Source organism: Peromyscus maniculatus, chromosome 3, assembly GCF_049852395.1.
Source record: "Peromyscus maniculatus bairdii isolate BWxNUB_F1_BW_parent chromosome 3, HU_Pman_BW_mat_3.1, whole genome shotgun sequence".
NCBI classification, from domain to species: Eukaryota; Metazoa; Chordata; class Mammalia; order Rodentia; family Cricetidae; genus Peromyscus; species Peromyscus maniculatus.
Window position 1 is genome coordinate 122704504 of NC_134854.1, and position 19243 is coordinate 122723746.

Consider the following 19243-nt stretch of genomic DNA (forward strand, 5'->3'; position numbering starts at 1 on the left):
TATGTGGTATGCCTCGGGTAGAACTTTTTCCTCCCCGTGGTGGAGAAGAAACCCATGGCCTTGTTGGTAAGCAAGGACCGCCACTGAGTGATAGATAGCCCGAGCCCTGGCACTTCCTCCTCAGCAGAGTATCTTTGATAATTCTTCCATTATGTTGCCTACATCTGAGTCCACACTCCTTTCTTCGCCTAATCTTGTAGAATCCCATTGCAGTCACACCATCATTTATCCATAGGACATTGACTTTTTTTCAGGATGTCTTTTTGTGTGTGCATTTGTCCAGTGGTACCTTTGGGGGTGGAGTATGGGAGATTGTTTCTTGAAAGCTTGTTTTAAAGGAGAGTTTACAGAATAAAGAGCTCATTTCTAGGAACTTCCTAGGAGACAGCAGATTCAGGAATTCTGGTTTTAGTCAGTAGTGGGAAATGAGACTATCAGAAGTATCTTCTAGTTCCAGGAGTACATGGGACACCCTACCCCTAGATTTTGGAGTCCATGCGCCATGGCAGGATGGCTCTAGGCAGAAGGCACTGAAGTCCCAGAGTGGGGAACTTCAACTTGAGCTGGATGGCAGGCAGACCTTCCTGCAAGTGAGAGGTGCCCACCCTCCTTGGGTCTCTGGTCCCTGTCTTGAACTTTTGTCAAGAAAGAAGAGGACAGGCAGTGGTGGCACACGCCTTTAATCCCAGCACTCAGGGAGGCAGAGCCAGGTGGGTGGATCTCTGAGTTCCAGGCTAGCCTGGTCTCCAAAGCAAGCTCCAGGACTGGACAGGCACCAAAACCACACAGAGAAACCCTGTCTGGCTGGGGGGGGGGGGGCGGGGGGGCGCCTCACCTTTAAATCCCAGCCAGCATCCAGCAGCATGGCATGTGGATGTCTGAATTAGAAGCTAGCCTGGTACAGAGACAGCCAAGCCAAGCTAGTGGGAACTCATGAACTTTAGACCAACAGCTGTGGAGCCTCCACAGGACTGGACTAGGCGTAAGTGAGACAGTTGTGTAGCTTGATCTGCTTAAGAAGCCCCCTGGCAGGAGGATCGGGATCCATCCCTGGTGAATGAGCTGGCTTTTTTGGAGCCCACTACCTATGGTGGAACACCTCACACAGCCTTGAAGCAGGGGAGGGGCTTGGACCTGCTTCTACTGAATGTACCAGGCTCTGCTGACTCCCCACGGGAGGCCTCACCTTGTTGGAGGAGGGAATGGGGGGGTGGGTTGTAGGGGGTAGGCTGGAAGGGTGGGAGGAGAGAAGAGAGGGGGATCTGTGGTTGGTATGTAAAATGAATAGAAAATTCCTTAATTAAAAATATTTAAGACAGGTTAAAAAAAAGAGAGAGAGAAACTAGCCTGGACTTATAGTGGGTTCCAAGCCAGCCAGGGCTACTTAGACCCTGTCTCAAAAAGAAAGGAAGGAAGCAAGGAAGGGCTGGGCGGTGGTGGCGCACACCTTTAATCCCAGCACTCAGGAGGCAGAGCCAGGAGGATCTCTGTGAGTTCGAGGCCAGCCTGGGCTACCAAGTGAGTTCCAGGAAAGGCACAAAGCTACTCAGAGAAACCCTGTCTCGAGGGAAAAAAAAAAAAAGAAGGAAGGAAGAGAAGAGGGAGGGAGGGAGGGAGGGAGGGAGGGAGGGAGGGAGGGAGGGAGGGAGGGAGAGCTCTAGCCTTTGCAAAGGAAGGGTCTGGAAAGTTGTCAGTGCAGCCCTGCTTTTAAATTTGCTACTGCTCTCAAAGGGCGGTGGTGGCCCACGCCTTTAATCCCAGCACTCGGGAGGCAGAGGCGGGCAGATCTCTGTGAGTTCAAGGACAGCCTGATCTACAGAGTGCGTGCCAGGACAGGACACAGAGAAAGCCTGTCTCCAAAAACAACAACAAAATTGCTACTGCTGGTTTAGCCTGAATGCTCTGGGAGGCTGGAACTTTGAGCCTGAGACATACCTAATAAAGGCATGATAAACAGTGGGAGAGATAAGCCTGTCTCCGAGGACCTCCAGGCTTGCCCCAGGCCCTCCCATGTCACCCTGGTGGTCTGAGACTCCAGGCACAGCCTAGGCTGAAGTTTGCACTAGTCTACGGTGAACTGAGGACAGTGAAGGCTAAAAGTGAGACCGCTTTGCTCTGCCCAAGGAAACGACCACCCAGAGATGGTTCTTAGAAGAACTTTTTTATTATCCGAGATTATCGTCTCAGTGTTTTTCTTTTCTTAGATGGATAGCTCATGTCAGTATGCCTTCTCTGTTGTGTCGTCTTTGTTGGGGGATGGGTGTTGGTTTGTTTTTCAGGTGGGGTCTCATGTAGCCCAAGTTGGCCCAGAACTCATGAGCCTCCTCCTAACACTGTCTCCCAACTGCTGGGATCGTGACAGATGTTGCCCTACTCCGGCTTACCCTGGCTTTAACAGACTAATGGCAATAGTACATGGGAGTAGATTGTCTTAAAATGCACTCAGGTGCCTCCAGTTCTGATGGTAGGTTACTTTCCTAAGTTCCGGTGATGTCATCCTGGAAGGCTTTAGTGTGCTGAGGTCTCAATGACTTTACTGAACCTTTCGGGGCCAGTGGGATTGAAGGGAAGAGGAGGGGGAAAACCAGTATCAACGGGTGACTGGAAAAGCCAGCCGAGAAGGTCAGAGACTTAGGAAGGTTAAGATCTCAATTGTAATGGCTAACAATCAATGCCCTACTTTGCAGAGAATGTTCATTTAGGGGTTTAGAGGAAATTACTTCTTGGAGGGACCAACCACTTGGAATTGTCTCAGGAACAGAGCGGAATAGAACCAGATTCCCTTTAGGACCCAGGGCGTGTCCTGATATCACTGGGCACATTCAGAGCATCACACTGGAGGCACTGGAAGCCCAAGCTGGAGGCTGGTAGAGTGCCCTGGCCGCCAGTGCTGAAGCTTACTCAGATTGTGTGTGAGGTTTAGGACCTTTCATGGACCTTCGCCTTGCACAGCAGGAAAGGCCACAAGTCACAACTGTGCTGGTGCTGTGGCACATACACACACACACACACACACACACACACACACACACACACACACACACACATAAATAAATACCAACAAACAAACTGCTGGGCAACATAGCACACAACTGACTAAAATTAAACTAAATCAGGCCAGGTATGATAGCATGTGACTTTAATCCCAGCACTCAGGACGCAGAGGCAGGTGGGTCTCTATGAGTTTGGGGCCAGCCTGGTCCACAGAGTAAGTTCCAGGAAATCCAGGGCTATGTAGAGAGACTGTCTCAAAACCAACCAAACAAACAAACAAACGAATGAATAAGAGTCTAAAATATCAGGGAGAAAATATAAATAGGCAAGTCTCCTAATGGTATATAAAGATTCTTTACACAATGCATGAAGCACAAAGGTTCAGGGCTGGGGTTGTAATTGGATGGGTAGAGTGGTCTATGCAGGAGCCCTGGGCTCCATCCCTCACAGCATGCAGGAAGCCCTGGGCTCCATCCTCACTGCATGCAGGAAGCCCTGGGCTCCATCCCTCACAGCATGCAGGAGCCCTGGGCTCCATCCCCCACAGCATGCAGGAATCCCTGGGCTCCATCCCCACAGCATGCAGGAAGCCCTGGGCTCCATCCCCACAGCATGCAGGAGCCCTGGGCTCCATCCCCACAGCATGCAGGAATCCCTGGGCTCCATCCTCACAGCATGCAGGAAGTCCTGGGCTCCATCCCCCACAGCATGCAGGAGTCCTGGGCTCCATCCCCACAGCATGCAGGAGTCCTGGGCTCCATCCCCCACAGCATGCAGGAGTCCTGGGCTCCATCCCCACAGCATGCAGGAGTCCTGGGCTCCATCCCCCACAGCATGCAGGAATCCCTGGGCTCCATCCTCACTGCATGCAGGAAGCCCTGGGCTCCATCCCCACAGCATGCAGGAGTCCTGGGCTCCATCCCCACAGCATGCAGGAAGCCCTGGGCTCCATCCCCCACAGCATGCAGGAGTCCTGGGCTCCATCCTCACTGCATGCAGGAAGCCCTGGGCTCCATCCCCACAGCATGCAGGAGTCCTGGGCTCCATCCCTCACAGCATGCAGGAGCCCTGGGCTCCATCCTCACTGCATGCAGGAAGCCCTGGGCTCCATCCCTCACAGCATGCAGGAAGCCCTGGGCTCCATCCCCCACAGCATGCAGGAATCCCTGGGCTCCATCCCCCACAGCATGCAGGAAGCCCTGGGCTCCATCCCCACAGCATGCAGGAAGCCCTGGGCTCCATCCCCCACAGCATGCAGGAATCCCTGGGCTCCATCCTCACTGCATGCAGGAAGCCCTGGGCTCCATCCCCACAGCATGCAGGAATCCCTGGGCTCCATCCCCCCCACACTGCATAAATCAGACACAACCGTACACCTGGAATCCCAACACTCAAGAGGTGGAGGAGAGTGGTTAGAAGCTCGAGGTCATCCCCAGCTATACAATGAGTTCTAGGCCAGCCTGTGCTACATAAGACCCTGTCTCTAAGCAAATCAATTAAATTGTCTTCTCTTTGAAAAGCGCTGTTGAGAAAATGAAAAGAAGGCCTGGACCGGACCGTAGCTCAGTCGGTAATGTGCTTGCCTAGCACATCAGAGGCCCTGGACTCAATCTCCTGTACTACCTAGATCTGACATGGTGGCTCAGGCCTATAAGCCCAGCACTGGGGAGGTGAGGCAGGAGGATCAGAAACTGAAAGTCCTCTTCAACTATGTTCAAAGTCAGCCTGAGCTGTATGAGACGCTATGTCCAAAAAGAGGAGGAAGAGAAAGTGGGCACACACACATACAAAAGAAAGAAACAGACCTGAAAAAATGAGGCAAAGACTGGGGGCCAATATTTACAAAATACATAGCTGATAAAGGACTTGCATCCAAAAATATGGCTTACTTTTCCTTATGCAGCCTAATGAAACATGAGCAGAAGATGCAGAGAGACATTTCACCAGGAGGTACAGAGACGGCATCCACAAACATGTCCAACGTCAGTATTCAGGAGGAAACCCACACACACAAAGCCACAGCAATATACCCCTGAGCCTCAGAGTGGCTTAAGTCAGAAAACCCGGCAATGCCAAGTGCAGGGGAGGATGTGGCACTACCCTCCTCCATTACCAGTGGGAGTGCAATATGGTACATTTCCTCTGGAAAAAACAGATTGGCAGTTTCTTACCAAGTTAAACATACACTTGCCGTGTGAGCCAGCAATCCCACTCCTAGGGATTTACCAAGAGACGGGGAGGCATATGTTCACACAAAACATTATACGTAGATACTTAGAGCTGCTTTTTCATTGGCACTGAAATCTGGCAGCAATCCAAATGCCCTGAGCTGGTCGATCATTAACACATTGTGGTACATCTACAGCATGGAATACTACTCAGCAGTTAAAAGGGCAAACTACTGGGCAGGCAACAGGATAAAATAACAAATGCTTTATTCTAAGTAAGAGAAGCCCGTCTCCAAAGATGATTTACTGTGTGGTTCCACTTAACGAGATTTTTCTGGAAAAGGTAAAACTAGACAATTTCTTAAGATTCAGTGATCGGATTAAAGCCAGTTGATCTGCTGTACGAGGCGCCTTCTCTTTGAGTACTGATGGTCACTGAAAAGAAGTTCTGGAGGACCTTGAAGTGACATGGGTGACCAGTACTCACAGTTTAATGGCCGGGGTCCCATAGCCACAATCATCAGTGGGAAAGACAATCCCCATGTGCCTCAGAGATGAACAGCAGAAAACATTGGACTGTTCACTTTCTGGCTGTGGGAATGGGCCTGCTTAAACAGCAGTCGGGAGATCCTTATTTCTGCCTGTGACCTGCACTGCCTTGCTCAGAATGCTCTTAGGACTTCTCATGACACTTAGATTAAGACCCAGAATCTTGCCTGTGGTGTTCCTGGCTCCTTATCTTCATGTTAATACAGCTTTTTCAGCCCCCAGCTTGACTCTGGGCATGCAGGTGCCTTGCTTTTTTCTGCCAAGCACAGACCCCCTAAGGCCTCTCTGCCTGTTCCCCCATGGATCTCTCCATAGCTCCTAGCTACCTGGTGTCCTGGTGCCTGCTAAACATCCCTCTTCAAAAATCCTTCAATATCTTACATAGTATGAGCTCAAGTCACCATCACCCTTCAAACTACTGTATTTTCCCTCAGATGATTAAGAATGAGCCTTCACACAGTAACTGCCACCAGAATTCATGCCTGCATGCCTGCCTGCCCGCCTGCCTGCTAAGGATTGACTAGAACTTAATTTCTAGGGGAACAACAGCTTTCCTTTCTTCAGTCTCTGTCTGTAGTGTCTAGACTAGAATAGAAAATGTCCCCATAGCCAGTAGATAGTAATAACTGAAGGCAAGACAAAAACATGTTTACATCGTTCCCCTCTTAAAGCCTCAAATGACCCAGTGAGAGAATCACCATTACTGAGCCATAGAGGTGGTTCAGCAGGCAAAAAACACTTGCCTGGCAAGTCTGTGTGTGGATCTGAGGTAGCTCCCCAGAACCCACATAAAAGGTATACATGGTATACCATCAGTAACTCCAGCATATGGAGATAAGAGGTGGAGATAAAAGAATCAGCTGGAAGTTCTCTCAAATGTTATCTCAGAAATAACTAGAGAGACCCCGCCTCAAAAACAATGTGGAAGGAGATAATGGATTCCCGAAAAAAAGGATCCTCTGACTTCCACTTGTTTGTAGTGTCTCTGCGCTCTGCTGCTACTGTGCTAGTTCTCTCTCTCTTCCTCCTCTCTCTCTGTCTCTGTCTATCTCTGTGTGTGTCTCTTTCTCTTTGTCTCTCTCTCCCTGTGTCTCTGTGTATATGTCTGTCTCTGTTTCTCTTTCTCTCTCCCCTGCTCTCTCTTTCTCCCTCTCCTTCCCTTCTCATACCCACTAAAATTTAAAAGAAAATAAGAATCACCATCACTTCATTAGCTAGTCGAGCAAACTGAGTCAGGACAGAGTCTGAATTCCACTCAGCCCCCCCCCCCCCCATCCGCAGTCTGTTGTCATGTCTTTTCAGTGTGCCTCTTCAGAAGCATCACAAAGGGACAGCTTGTTTTGAAGGGTCCCCAAGGGATGTAGACACATGCCAAAGTCCTGTGGATCCTTTCTGACAGGAGTCTGTATGTGTGTCTGCGTGTCTGTGATTTCTCCATTCCCTGATGCCCCAGTTAGGTCCATCCCTAACCCATACAAGGTCTCAGTAGTCCTCCTCTTCAGGGGGAAACCACAAATACCGGGGCTGGAGGAGATGACTCAGCTGTTAAGAGTAAGCATTGCTCTTGCAGAGGACCAATACCCACATACAGACATGCACATTACAGAATTTAAAATAAATCTTCTATACACGAAGGTTTTCTGATCCTGGTAAGCCTGGGTTGTGAGCCTGTCTGACGGTTAGCTTTTGCCTGTACAGAGCAGCCACATGTGCTGGATCGCATGGAATGAACAAGGCGCTGGCTGGGACTTGGTTTGGGCCTGTGATGTGCAGAAGGGGTCCTTGTGCTCAAGTCCCAAACCTCAGCAGTCACTTCCCACACTGATAATTGTTTTCCCTTATCTTGGAATCAGAGTCGCCGTTCTCTGAGGACAGGGAGAAGAGTTAAGACATTTCACTGAGTTCAGAGGGAAAAGCTAGCATGCAGATAGAAGTTGAGGCTGTTACACCACTCTAATCACCATCCTATGTGAACCCCCAATGTGCCCTCTTCAGGTTGGGGACAGTTGGCTACAGTAGTGTATGTGAATGTAAACAAGAAAATCCCCACTGACCTGCGTTTCCAACTGACAACATCCAGCCTTCCGGTTGCTGACTCTTTCTGTCACAGCAGAATGGAAACCCTATACATCAAGAATCCTACCGTCCATTCACTAATACATCTTGTTCACTGAAACAGCTGATGTTGAGCCAGGGAGTGGTGAGGTGGCTCAGCCAGTAAAGGGACTTTCTATGCAAGTCGGGTGACCTGAGTTCAAATCCTGGAGCCAACATGAGGTAGAAAATGAGAACTGACTCCAGGTTGTCCTGGCTTCCGCATATGTACTGGAGCATGCCTGCTCCTGACACATGCACACACAATGATAAATAAAAATTAAAACAAAGCCATCTAATATCGGGGTATATTTATATGTTACAGGGCTTTCCTCTCCTCCAGATGAGGATGGTGAAGACCTCACCCTTGCCACCCGAGAATGTGATGTATTTGGAAATGGCATCTTTAGAGGTGATTAAATTAAAACGGAGTCAATAAGGTGGGACCAGCAACTCCCCCCCCCCACACACACTTTTCTTTTTTAATTTTTTGAACCAGCGTCTCATTGTGTAGGTTTGGCTGGCCTGGAACTTACTATCTAGACCAAGCTGGCCTTGATCTGCCTGCCTCTGCTTTCCTGAATGCTGGATTAAAGATGTACACACACACACACACACACACACACACACACACACACACAATGTCTCTTTAAGAAAAACATTCAAAGTCAGGCATGGTAGCACATGCCTGAAATCCAAGCACATAGTGAGTTCCAGGTCTGGGTAACATAACAAGAGTCTGTTTCAAGAAAATAAAACCAGCTGGGCAGTGGTGGCGAGTGCCTTTAATCCCAGCATTCAGGAGGCAGAGGCAGAGGGATTTCAGTGAGTTCGAGGCCAGCCTGGTCTACAGAGTGAGTTCCAAGACAGCCAGGACTGCTTCACAGAGAACCCCTGCCTTGAAAAACTGAAGGAAAAGAAAGAAAGGAAGAGCCGGGCGTTGGTGGCGCACGCCTTTAATCCCAGCACTCGGGAGGCAGAGCCAGGCGGATCTCTGTGAGTTGGAGGCCAGCCTGGGCTACCAAGTGAGCTCCAGGAAAGGCGCAAAGCTACACAGAGAAACCCTGTCTCGAAAAACCAAAAAAAAAAAAAAAAAAAAAAAAAAAAAAAAAAAAAAAAAGAAAGAAAGGAAGGTAGGAAGGAAAGAAAGGGAAAGGAAAGGAAAGGAAAGGAAAAGAAAAGGAAAGGAAAGAAAAGGAAGAAAGGAAAACCAAAAAAGAGAGGGAAGGTGAGGGAGAGGAGGGAGAAACTGAGGAGGAAGAGGAGGAAGAGGAGAGGGGAGAAAGAGGAGTTGGAGGGGGAAGATAATGAGGAGGAGAAAAGGAAGAGGAAGAGGGGGAGGAGGGAGGGGAAGGATGAGGAGGAAACATCTGGACACACTCAGAGATCTCAAAAGTCTACATGTGACAGAACGGCCTGGTGAGGAAATTTCCACAAGCTGGGGAAAGAGGCCCCTGAGAGACCAGATCTGCCAAACCCCTTCCCTCTAGACTTCCCGCTCCAATTGTGTGAGAAAGTCCATTTCTGTTCCTTAAGTGTTTGGTCTGTGGTATTTCGTTACAGTAATTCTAGCAAACCGTCGCCTATGCTCTGAGTGTGGGTAGAGACGCCCCCGGGGTTAATAACTCACACCGCTAACAGGGCGGCTTAGGCAGTCACTAAGCACACGGGGGTTTTTTGTTGTTGTTGTTGTTGTTGTTGTTTTTTGTTTTATTTTAGCAGATGCTCTCTGTGTAATCCAAGCTGGGCTCCAAATCTTTTTTAAAAATGAACTGCGTCTGCCTGTGTTAGATGTATGTGGGTACAGGTGTGCTGTGGCGTGCGTGTTGAAGTCACAGGACAACCTGCAGGAATGTGTTCTCTCCATCCACCATGTGGGGCCTGGGGAGGGAGCTCAGGCTTTCAGGTTTGTCGGCAAGTGTTGTTGTTGGTGTTGGTGGTGGTGGTTCTTTTTTTTTTTTTTTGAGATCAGGTTCCTCTGTGTTCAGCTCTGACTGTCCTGGAACTCAATTCCTAGACCAAGCTGGCCTTGAACTCACAGAGATCTGTCTGCCTCTGTCTACCAAGTGCTGAGACTAAAGGCGTGCGCCGCCACCACCATACTCAGCAATCCACTAAGCTCTATTGCTGATCCCTGGGTTTGAAATCTCTTTTACATTTTATCTTTGTGTATGTCTACATGTGTCTATGTGAACGTATATGCATATGTGCAGGTGCCCTCTGAGGTCAGAAGAGGCCATCGGATCCCTTGGCGCTGGAACTAATAGGATTTGTGAGCCAGCTGACCTGGGTCTTAGGATCTGAACTCTAGTCCTTAACTGCTGAGCCAACTCTCCAGCCCCTGGGCTTAAAACCTTGATCCTCCTGTCTCAGGTTCTCTAGAACTGGAATCAGGTATACACTACCAAGCCCAGCATACTTAGGGTGTTTTTAACACAGTGGATACTAACAATAACCCTGTGAGGCAGATTCTATTATGATTCCCTTGTTATAAATAAGGGAACTAAGGCTAAAATAAATGGAGGGGAGGAAGGAGGAGGGATCACTTGTCTTGAGTCACACATTCTGAAAGTAACTAGGCTGGGAGCTGAATCCTGTTGCCTGGGCTCTGAAGATTCTAGTAAGTTAGCTGTGGTCATTCCCTGATCATAGCTCAGATGAGGAACTGGAGGGCTCAGACTCTGGTGTCCCACATCCATGCAGCCAGCCAGGGTGTGGTGAAACCAGAATTTCAAGTTCTCTGAAGTCACCACACACCAGAGCCCTGGAACTCAAGAATGCCGAATGTGGTTAGCTGGAGGAAGGAGAAAGACCCAAGCTGGGGGAACAAGGACAAAAATTCCATGAATCAGGGGATGAAGAGATGGGTCAGTGGGTAAAGGCACTTGCCATGCAGGCCTGGTGACCCGAGTTCAATCCCCAGAACCCTGGAAAGGGGGAAGGAGAAAACAGAATCCACAGAATTGCCCTCTGACCTCCACGTGGTGTGCCACACATACACACAGATGCATGCACTCACACACTGGTGCGTGCGCGCATGCATGCACACACACACACACACACACACACACACACACACACATCTATGAATCCATGCAATAGGTTTACAGGGGGAAGAGACACCTGAGCTAGGACAACTGAGCCTGAATCTGGGAAGCCTTGAAAGGGGAGAAGGCACCAAGCACAGGGCTTTGAAGAGCACCTTGCTGCTTGTAGCCTCTGTAGCCCCAAGAAACAGACATGGGTCCTGCGATCCCGTGCCAGGGAGCAGACAGTAAAATCTAGCCGGAGACCACACAAGCAGAGACTCATTCAAGCTATGACTCTGTCACTCACTTCCTTCGGACTTTTAATTTGAGCATTCACAGGTAGGCATGCTTCCTATGTATGCCGTGGGGGGGCGGGGGGGGGGCGCGGGGTAGGCTGACAATGCTGGGCTGAAGTATGCTGCAGTAGACCTCAGTAGTTAGATCGAGAGAGAAACTGGCCTGTGAGCAGATAGGAACAGCTGGGTGGCCACCAGTTGAAGGAGGTTGCAGCTCTCCTGGAATTTCTCTCTTAACCTAGCAGATTGCCCTCTCTACCCAGTCACAGAACAGCAGGGGGGCGGGGGCTTCAGCCTTGGCCCTCAGGGTTGTGTAACCCTAAAGGCTAGTTCACCATCTCCCAGGCGGGGGTGGGGGATGGGGCCAGCAAGTGCTGGGAAGAAGGGAGGGTCGCGTGCAGACAAAACAACTCCCAGGGGCTGGGGAAGGAGGGAAAGCCGGGCGAGCAGGAAGCAGAGCCAGGGGAGGCAGTCGGCAAACAGGACCCCCGGAGCTGGGTATGCAGAAGTCAAAGGCTGTCTCTGAGCTTACAGACAAGCTCGGCCCTGGGGTGGGCTCCGCCAAGACCACTCTCAGGTTCTTAAGGGACAAGAAACACACCAGGAATATCTCTGTGGCAATGTGTGATGAACAGATGCCCTGAGACCAGCTAGACACTCCTCTCTACACAGGGACTGAATCAGAATCCAGGTCACAATAGAAATCAAGAGAACAATAAGGAAAGAAATCTCCAGCAAGTGGAGTTGCATAACTACTGGGTTTGTAAGAGAGGAAACGAGTGTGAAGAAGAACTTCGGACCCAGTGGAGTGACCCACAGAGGCATGTCAGCACGGGCAGGCCAGGCCAACAGCACACACAGCGGTAGCTTGGCACTGCAGGGCGATCTGTGCGCTGCAACCTGGCACACGTGCGTGCGGAGTGGAAGAGAGAGCAGAGCAGTGGGCCCCGGAGCCTCCTACGACCCTAAACATCAACTTCATTCCACCGTGAAGACCATGGCAGGCCACGCACAGTTACAATCAGTGAAGGTGCACACTGAGTTTTTAAAGTGTCTTTGATAGCAATGTGGATAGATGCCAGTGGTTTGAGGGTCAGTGTATGAGCAAGGACAATCAGTTAAAAAAAAAAAATGAATTGGCGAAGAACTGAAAAGGAAGATGAAGGGTTCATGCCAAAAATCTCCTAGATTGATTCAAGATTGAGTTTCAGGGGTAAGGCAAGGGGGAGAGAAGGGTGACTTCAGGGGCCACGGTGGGATGAACAGAAAGAGAATCAGAGGAGAAGGTGTTTAGAATGGGAGACCGTGAGGTGAATGGCTGGGATGACAACTTGGATTAGGGCCTTCGGGCGGTAGTAGAGCATTTGCCTAGTACAATAAGGCCCTGGGTTCAAATGGAAGGCACACCACATGACTCACAGTTTTGATGTGTCATTTAGGATGCAAGTAACAACAGCAAGATATAACATGATAAAAATGACCCCTCTGCCCCCCCCCCTAAAAAAAATCCTATGCAAACCATGAGAGAATACATCTTTTTTTTTTTTTTTTTTTTTTTTTTTTTTTTTTTTTTTTTTTTTTTTTTTTTCCCTTTCTGGAGCTGAGGACTGAACCCAGGGCCTTGTACTTGCTAGGCAAGCGCTCTACCACTGAGCTAAATCCCCAACCCCAAGAGAATACATCTTTTAACATGCTGGCTGTCAAGAACCCAAGCCCCATCCCATCCTTCTCTTGTTTGTGACAACTTAAGGATGCAAACAGTGTCACCGGTCCCCTGTCACAAGAAACACACCTTAAGAGACAGGGGACTATCTTCCATGTGTCCTTTTAGGAGGAAGAAAAACTTCTTCTCTGTGTCTTACTGCAAGAGTCAGATGTGACTCATCCGGAATGTGACAACAGTCCTGGGGTCCGTGGCTCCACTCCTGCAAGACACTGTTCCCATGCAAGCACATAAAAACACATAAAAATGGGAACATTGGGTGAATAAGGACTATAGGACATATCATGCAGGAGTTAGCTGAGGACAAGCTCTGCCGCTGAGCTACAGGGATCCAAGCACAAAGAAGGGAAATGAGCCAAACACACAGACCCTACAGAACACGGCATCGCAAGGAGGGTCTCCTGAGAAGATGTAGCTTAGCAGCTGAATCTTGGTTTTAGATTCAGAGGCCTGCATTGAGACGCCAGCCTTGCCTCTCGCTCCTTCTGTGACCTCCAGTGGGGGCTTCTTAATTACTCATGGCCTTGGTTGAATGGATGGGTCGGTAAGCCTGCCCTGCAGGGGTGACAGAGGACAGCTGGGAAAAGGCAGGCACACAAAGCTCCTATACAGCCACACAAGGCAGCTGCTCCAGGGCTATTGAAGAAAAAGGGGGTCACACAGAAAGATCTAGAAAGTAGAGGAGAAGCTGGAGATAACCAGGACAGAGGGACACCTATGCCAAGTCACAAGAGGACCCCTCATTGCTAAAGAGGAACTGACAAAATGTCCTCTGGGATGAGCAACTAGAAGGCCACTGTTCCTCTTGACTTTGGACCAGAGTTCTGGACTAGGGAACTTAGAAGAAGGGGCAGCAAACAGGACCCAAGTCCAAGGTGCTTGGCTGGCAGCGAGGGCTCTGTTCTGAAAATCCCCCTCTGTATCATACCTCAGCCACACTCACTTAGGGGCTGAATGTGCAGCTTAGGCAGTAGTGTTCTTGTCTAGTATGGATAAAGCCCTCGGCTCAGCACTGAGCACTATACCCAGTTGGGTGTGGTAGGGCATGCTTGTAACCCTGGCACCTGGAAAGTGGAGACAGGGTCAGGAGTTCAAGGACATCTTCTGCTATACAGTGAATTTGAAGTTAGTCTGGGATGTATAAGAGCAGAGAAGAGGAGAAGGAAGGAGAGGGGAGGGAAGGAGGGAGAAGAGAGGGGAGGAGAGGAGAGAGGCGGGAATGAAATGTCCTCTTCGCCTATTTTCTAATTCTCTGAGAGTGAGGTAAAGGTAGTCATGTCCTTTTTTGTCTTTTGGCCTTTGACGAAGGAGGCATCATTCCAGCCCGTGTCGCAACCTTTTGCAGAGTTTGTTTGCACTAGCATTTTATTGCTGTGTAGTTCTTTTCTCTGTCTGACATATTTCTCAAAAATAAAAAGCAAACAAACAAACAAAAGGAAATTCCAAACAACATATGTGCTTGGCATTAACCTGAAAAAGTCCGAACCCCTCAATCTGTATACTATCAGACTTGTGGGACTGGGAAAAGTGTATAAAAACCGTGGAATCCGGCAAGTTCTCCTTTAATGAATGACAACAGTTGCTTCTCAGACTCCTTTGGTCACATGGATCATGTTGGTCAGGGCTGTCATGAAGAGCCTGCTAGTTTATTCCCTGCTGAATGTCTCTGGGCAATCCAAACGTGGGTAGCCCCTGAGCAAGGTCAATTTCATGACCTCCTTCCTGCCACCCCGCCCCCTCCGGACTCTCACAGCTCCCCAGTGGCTGATCCTTCATCCCTAGCAACAACTGCAGCTGCTACTGTTTCCTGACTCTGGTGGAGAAAGTGGGCTTGGGGCCAGGTCTACTGTCCAGGGCTCCCTGTGGAAGATGCTAGAAGAGAGCAAGCAGCACACTCGCTCTCACCATCAGCAACCTTTGCAGAGCATCTGGATTGCAACATGCGCAGTCCAAAGGTCCAGCCTGTGTGTTTCTGCACCTGGCTTGGTTGTTCAAACGGAACTGACCTTAAACCAAGTGCTGGGTCCTTACTCTGGTATTCGTGCAGAGAGTTGGATGTCAAATGTGAATATGGATTTAGCATCCTCTCCCTCCAGGCTGTTGGGACTAAGGGATGCATATTAACCACCCAGCTCCTTGAATACTGAACCCCACGCCAGAGCTTGCACACTCCTTCTGGATCCAATAATATCTTTGTCCCTGTTGAATCCAGCTTATCTCTTACCTTTCAGCTCATAGTCATAGGCATGCTGCAGAGGTGAGTTCCTGTATTGGGAGAGGCTGGGGAGGCCACACCTTGTCCTTAACCCATCAGCATTCTGTGCCTGAGATTGGAAGTGTAGGGCAGTGTGGCGCACTGGAAGAGAAGTGAGTACTCAGCTGTCACTGGCTCTGAGTGACGGCCTCTTGTTGGGTGGGTGGGTTTGGCAGGCACAGTTGAGAGAAGACAGAGCTGGGCTGGTATAACTACATAGGGGTGAATTAGACCACTAGATTCCTGGACACAGGCCTGGGCCTGATCTTTCTGATTCTAGAAGAGGCTTCAAGATAGAGCAAGCATGATTTTATCCGACAGGTATTTATTAAGTTGGTATCTTAACTGGCGCTGTCTCATAATGTGCGCAGTGCTGGTGGGCAGAGTCTTGTGTAGACTATTATGGGGTGAAGAGAAGACTTGACAAGGATACTTACTAAGAATTTTGTATAGATGTAGCTCAGTTGGTAGAGTGCCTGCCTAGCATGCAATGCACGAAGCCCTGGGATTGATCCCTAGTGCCACATAAACTACATGTGGGAGTGCCAGCCTGTGACCCCAGTACTGAGGAGGTTGAGACAGGGAAATCCAAAGTTTAAGGACATCCTTGGCTATGTAGTGACTGTGAGGCCAGCCTGGGTCACACAAGACTGTTTTTAAGAGAGGCAGCTAGAGCCATTGAATGAGAGCAATGATTCCCTCACTTAAAACCAACCTCTGAACACCCATTGCACCTAACCGCCTCCCGAGGTGGGAAGAATGCTTCACCGGAGAAGACAGACGAGATAGCTCCCAGTATGAAGCCCTCAAAGTCACGATGTAGCTAGCAGGCGAGCAAGGCAGGAAAGACAACAGGTTGACAGACTGGTTACTTCCGGAGCCAGTCACACAGGCGACGGTGGAAGAAGACAGGGATGCTCTAAAGTGATGCCCAATTCCATTCTCCAAGGGAGATTTAGCAATAGTCAGTAGCTCAGGCTAGGAACCTCGGGGGTAGGTGGAGGGCTAGCACACACCATGGGGGAAGCCCAGTATGATTTGAGACCTGGGGGGATACTGACTTAGAATGCTGAGCTATGACATCTGGCATCCAATCATGAGCCTGGGATGAGGAGCTAGACTGTGATGGGCTAGGAGAGCTGAAAAGCCATGCCGGTACAGGGTCTGTGCCCCATGGGAAGGGCCTGATGATGGGGAGGACCATTGCCAGACCATTCACTCTGACACGCCTCTCCCCTCATGCAGATTGTGAGAGTCAGTGGCATGTTTCCATTTGAGTTTATCAAATCCACTCCAGCAGCGAAGCAGATGGCCGGGAGCGGGTGATGAAGAAGACAAAAACGTTCACGGGTTGAGAACTGACCAACTAAGGCTGTGGCAGTGAATAAGGGGAAGGAAGCCGCAGTAGACTATCAAGCAAAGAATGCTTTTATAATTTCAGTGATTAACTAGTTTATGGGGGGGGGTGCAGTTTAGGAGGACCCTGAGTTTCTGGCTGTGGTAAGGAGTAGCAAAGGAAGGATGGACAAGGAGTATGAAGGGGACATAGTTCAGTTCAGGAAATGTGGTGTTGATGGTTGGTAGGGGTGGGCATCCAAGCGGCTGTGGATCTGTTGCTGAAGAAAGACCAGCTTTAAAACTATGCACAGGTTGGGCTGGAGAGATGGCTCAGCCGTTAAAGGCTAGGCTCACAACCAAAAATATGCACAGGTTGTGGGAGGCTGGTGAATGGCTGGGCTAGGTTATCGCTTGCCCAGCAAGCCTGGAGACCAGAATTCAGGTCCCCAGAACCTATGTACATGCCAAGGCATGGTGGTAGGCCTGTGATTCCAGCTTTGGAAGGGGTGGACAGGGAATCTCGAGTGCACTGGCTAGGGAGACTTGCCATCCTGGTGAGCTCTAGGTTTAACTGAGAGACCCTAACTCAATGAGTAAGGTGGAAGAGTAACCGAGGATGATTCCTCAGCTGTAGGCCTCCACATGCCTGTACCCCTCCACATACACACAGGCCCACATGCTTGTAACATGCATGCAAACAAGCCTGAACACACACACACACACACACACACACACACACACACACACATGCATACCATACAAATGTATGAAAAAAATAGAAAAATATATATATTTATATATAAAAAATATATGGTAAGAAAATGAAAACAGAGCATTGGTGGGGTAGACAGATAGACTGATAAAGTCCTTGTCTTGTTTTTGATGTTGTTTCATGACAGGATTTCTCTGTGTAGCCCTGGCTGTGCTAGAACTCAGGCTGTAGACCAGGCTGACCTCTAACTCAGAGGTTCGCCTGCCTCTGCCTCCCAAGTGCTGGGATTAAAGGCGTGTACCTAAAGTCCTTGTTTTGTAGAACAAGGATCTGAGTTTAATCCCTGGAACTCGAGGCTAAAAACAAAAACAAAGGATTAGTATAGTGGTACACTGCTTTAATCCCAACACTCAGGAGGCAGAGGTGGGCGAACCTCTGAGTTCAAGACCAGCCTGGTCTGCAGAGTGAGTTCCAGGACAGCCAAGGCTACACAGAGAAGCCCTGCCTTGAAAAATCAAAAAATAAATAAACTTTAAAAAACAAACAAACAAACCAACAAAAAACCCAAACAGATGTGGTAGCTCGTATTTGTAATCCCGGTATGGGGAGGCAGAAACACAGATCCCTGGGACTTGCTGACCAGTCAGAGGTGATTTCTAGGTCGGTGAGAGACATTGTCTAAGAATAAAAAGAAAGAAAGAAAAAGATGGGCAGTGCCTGAGCAGGATACAAAAGACAAGGGCAGCAATGACACATGCGCACACACACTCCCCACACGCATGCGTCTCCACCACCACAGAGAGGTTCACATGTATGCACACACACACACACACACATACACACACACACACACACACACACACAGATACAGAAAACGAACTAAAAACAGAACAATAAGCAGCCTCAGCGTAACGGCACACATGGATATTCAGGAAGCTGAGGCGGGAAGATCATGCATTTTGAGGCCAGCCTGGAGAACTGAGAGAAATTCTGACCTCCAATTTCAGGTTAAAACAGCCCGAGGAAGTAGCTCAGCAGTATAGGGCTTGCCTAGTATGCTTGAGACCCTGGGTTTGATCCCTGGTCCAGGAAAAAAATAATAAATGCATGGTCAAGCTGTCCAGTGGAACAGCTTGGATACAAAATTCAATAAAGATGTTGGACATGTCAATCAAGAGTCCATTGGTGACCTTTTCGAGGGCAGGTTTACTATGGTGAGGGTGGAATTTATTTAAAAACACTCAATTACCCAAATGTACAGGGAAAAAATAGGAATGGGATGTCTTTATTACTAGGCAGAATTTAAACAGCAGTCCTTTCCCAGGCTCGGCCACAGACAGGAACGTAGCAGTATAGGAGAACACTGGGTGAACAATGGCACGAAGCAGAACAGAGTGGATTAAACATTCTCCGAAGACAGGTGGCCTCAGAGCCAAGCTCAGTAAGAGCTTTAAGGACCTGGCCTTTTCTTTTTCTGTTATGCAATCCTAACCATGCTGGCTTTTGTCCTTGTCCTCATCCTCGTGGTCACAAAATAGCAGCTCCGGCTCCAAGCATCACAGGCTCACATGACCGTACCTAAAGCAGGAAGAAAGGGGACGGGACCAGATGAGGCTCCTGTGTGCTCCACAGTCCCCTCTGTCCTGACACTCTCCCACATTAGCTAGGCCTCGCTCCTGTGTCTGCCCCAGATCAATTTGGGGAAAAGGTAAACCAGAGGAAATCAGGCAGCTTGCAGAGACTATAACTCCTACCCTAGGGCTAGGCACGGGGCTCCCAGTCCAGGAAGAAAGGACCTGGGCTTAGTGCCTCAGGCCGGTAGTTACAGCTCCTCTGGAGGCTAAGACAGGAGAAAGGCAACTTCAAGTCTAGCCCGGGCAATTTATCAATATTCTGTTTTAGAAATTAAAACAAAGCCAGGGGTGGTGACAACACACCTTTAATCCCAGCACTTAGAAGGCAGAGGCAGGTGGATCTCTGTGAGTTCAAGGCCAGCCTGGTCTACAGAGTGAGCTCCAGGACAACCAGAGCTACACAAAGAAACCTTGTCTTGAAAAACCAAACCAAACAAAGCGCACACACAAAA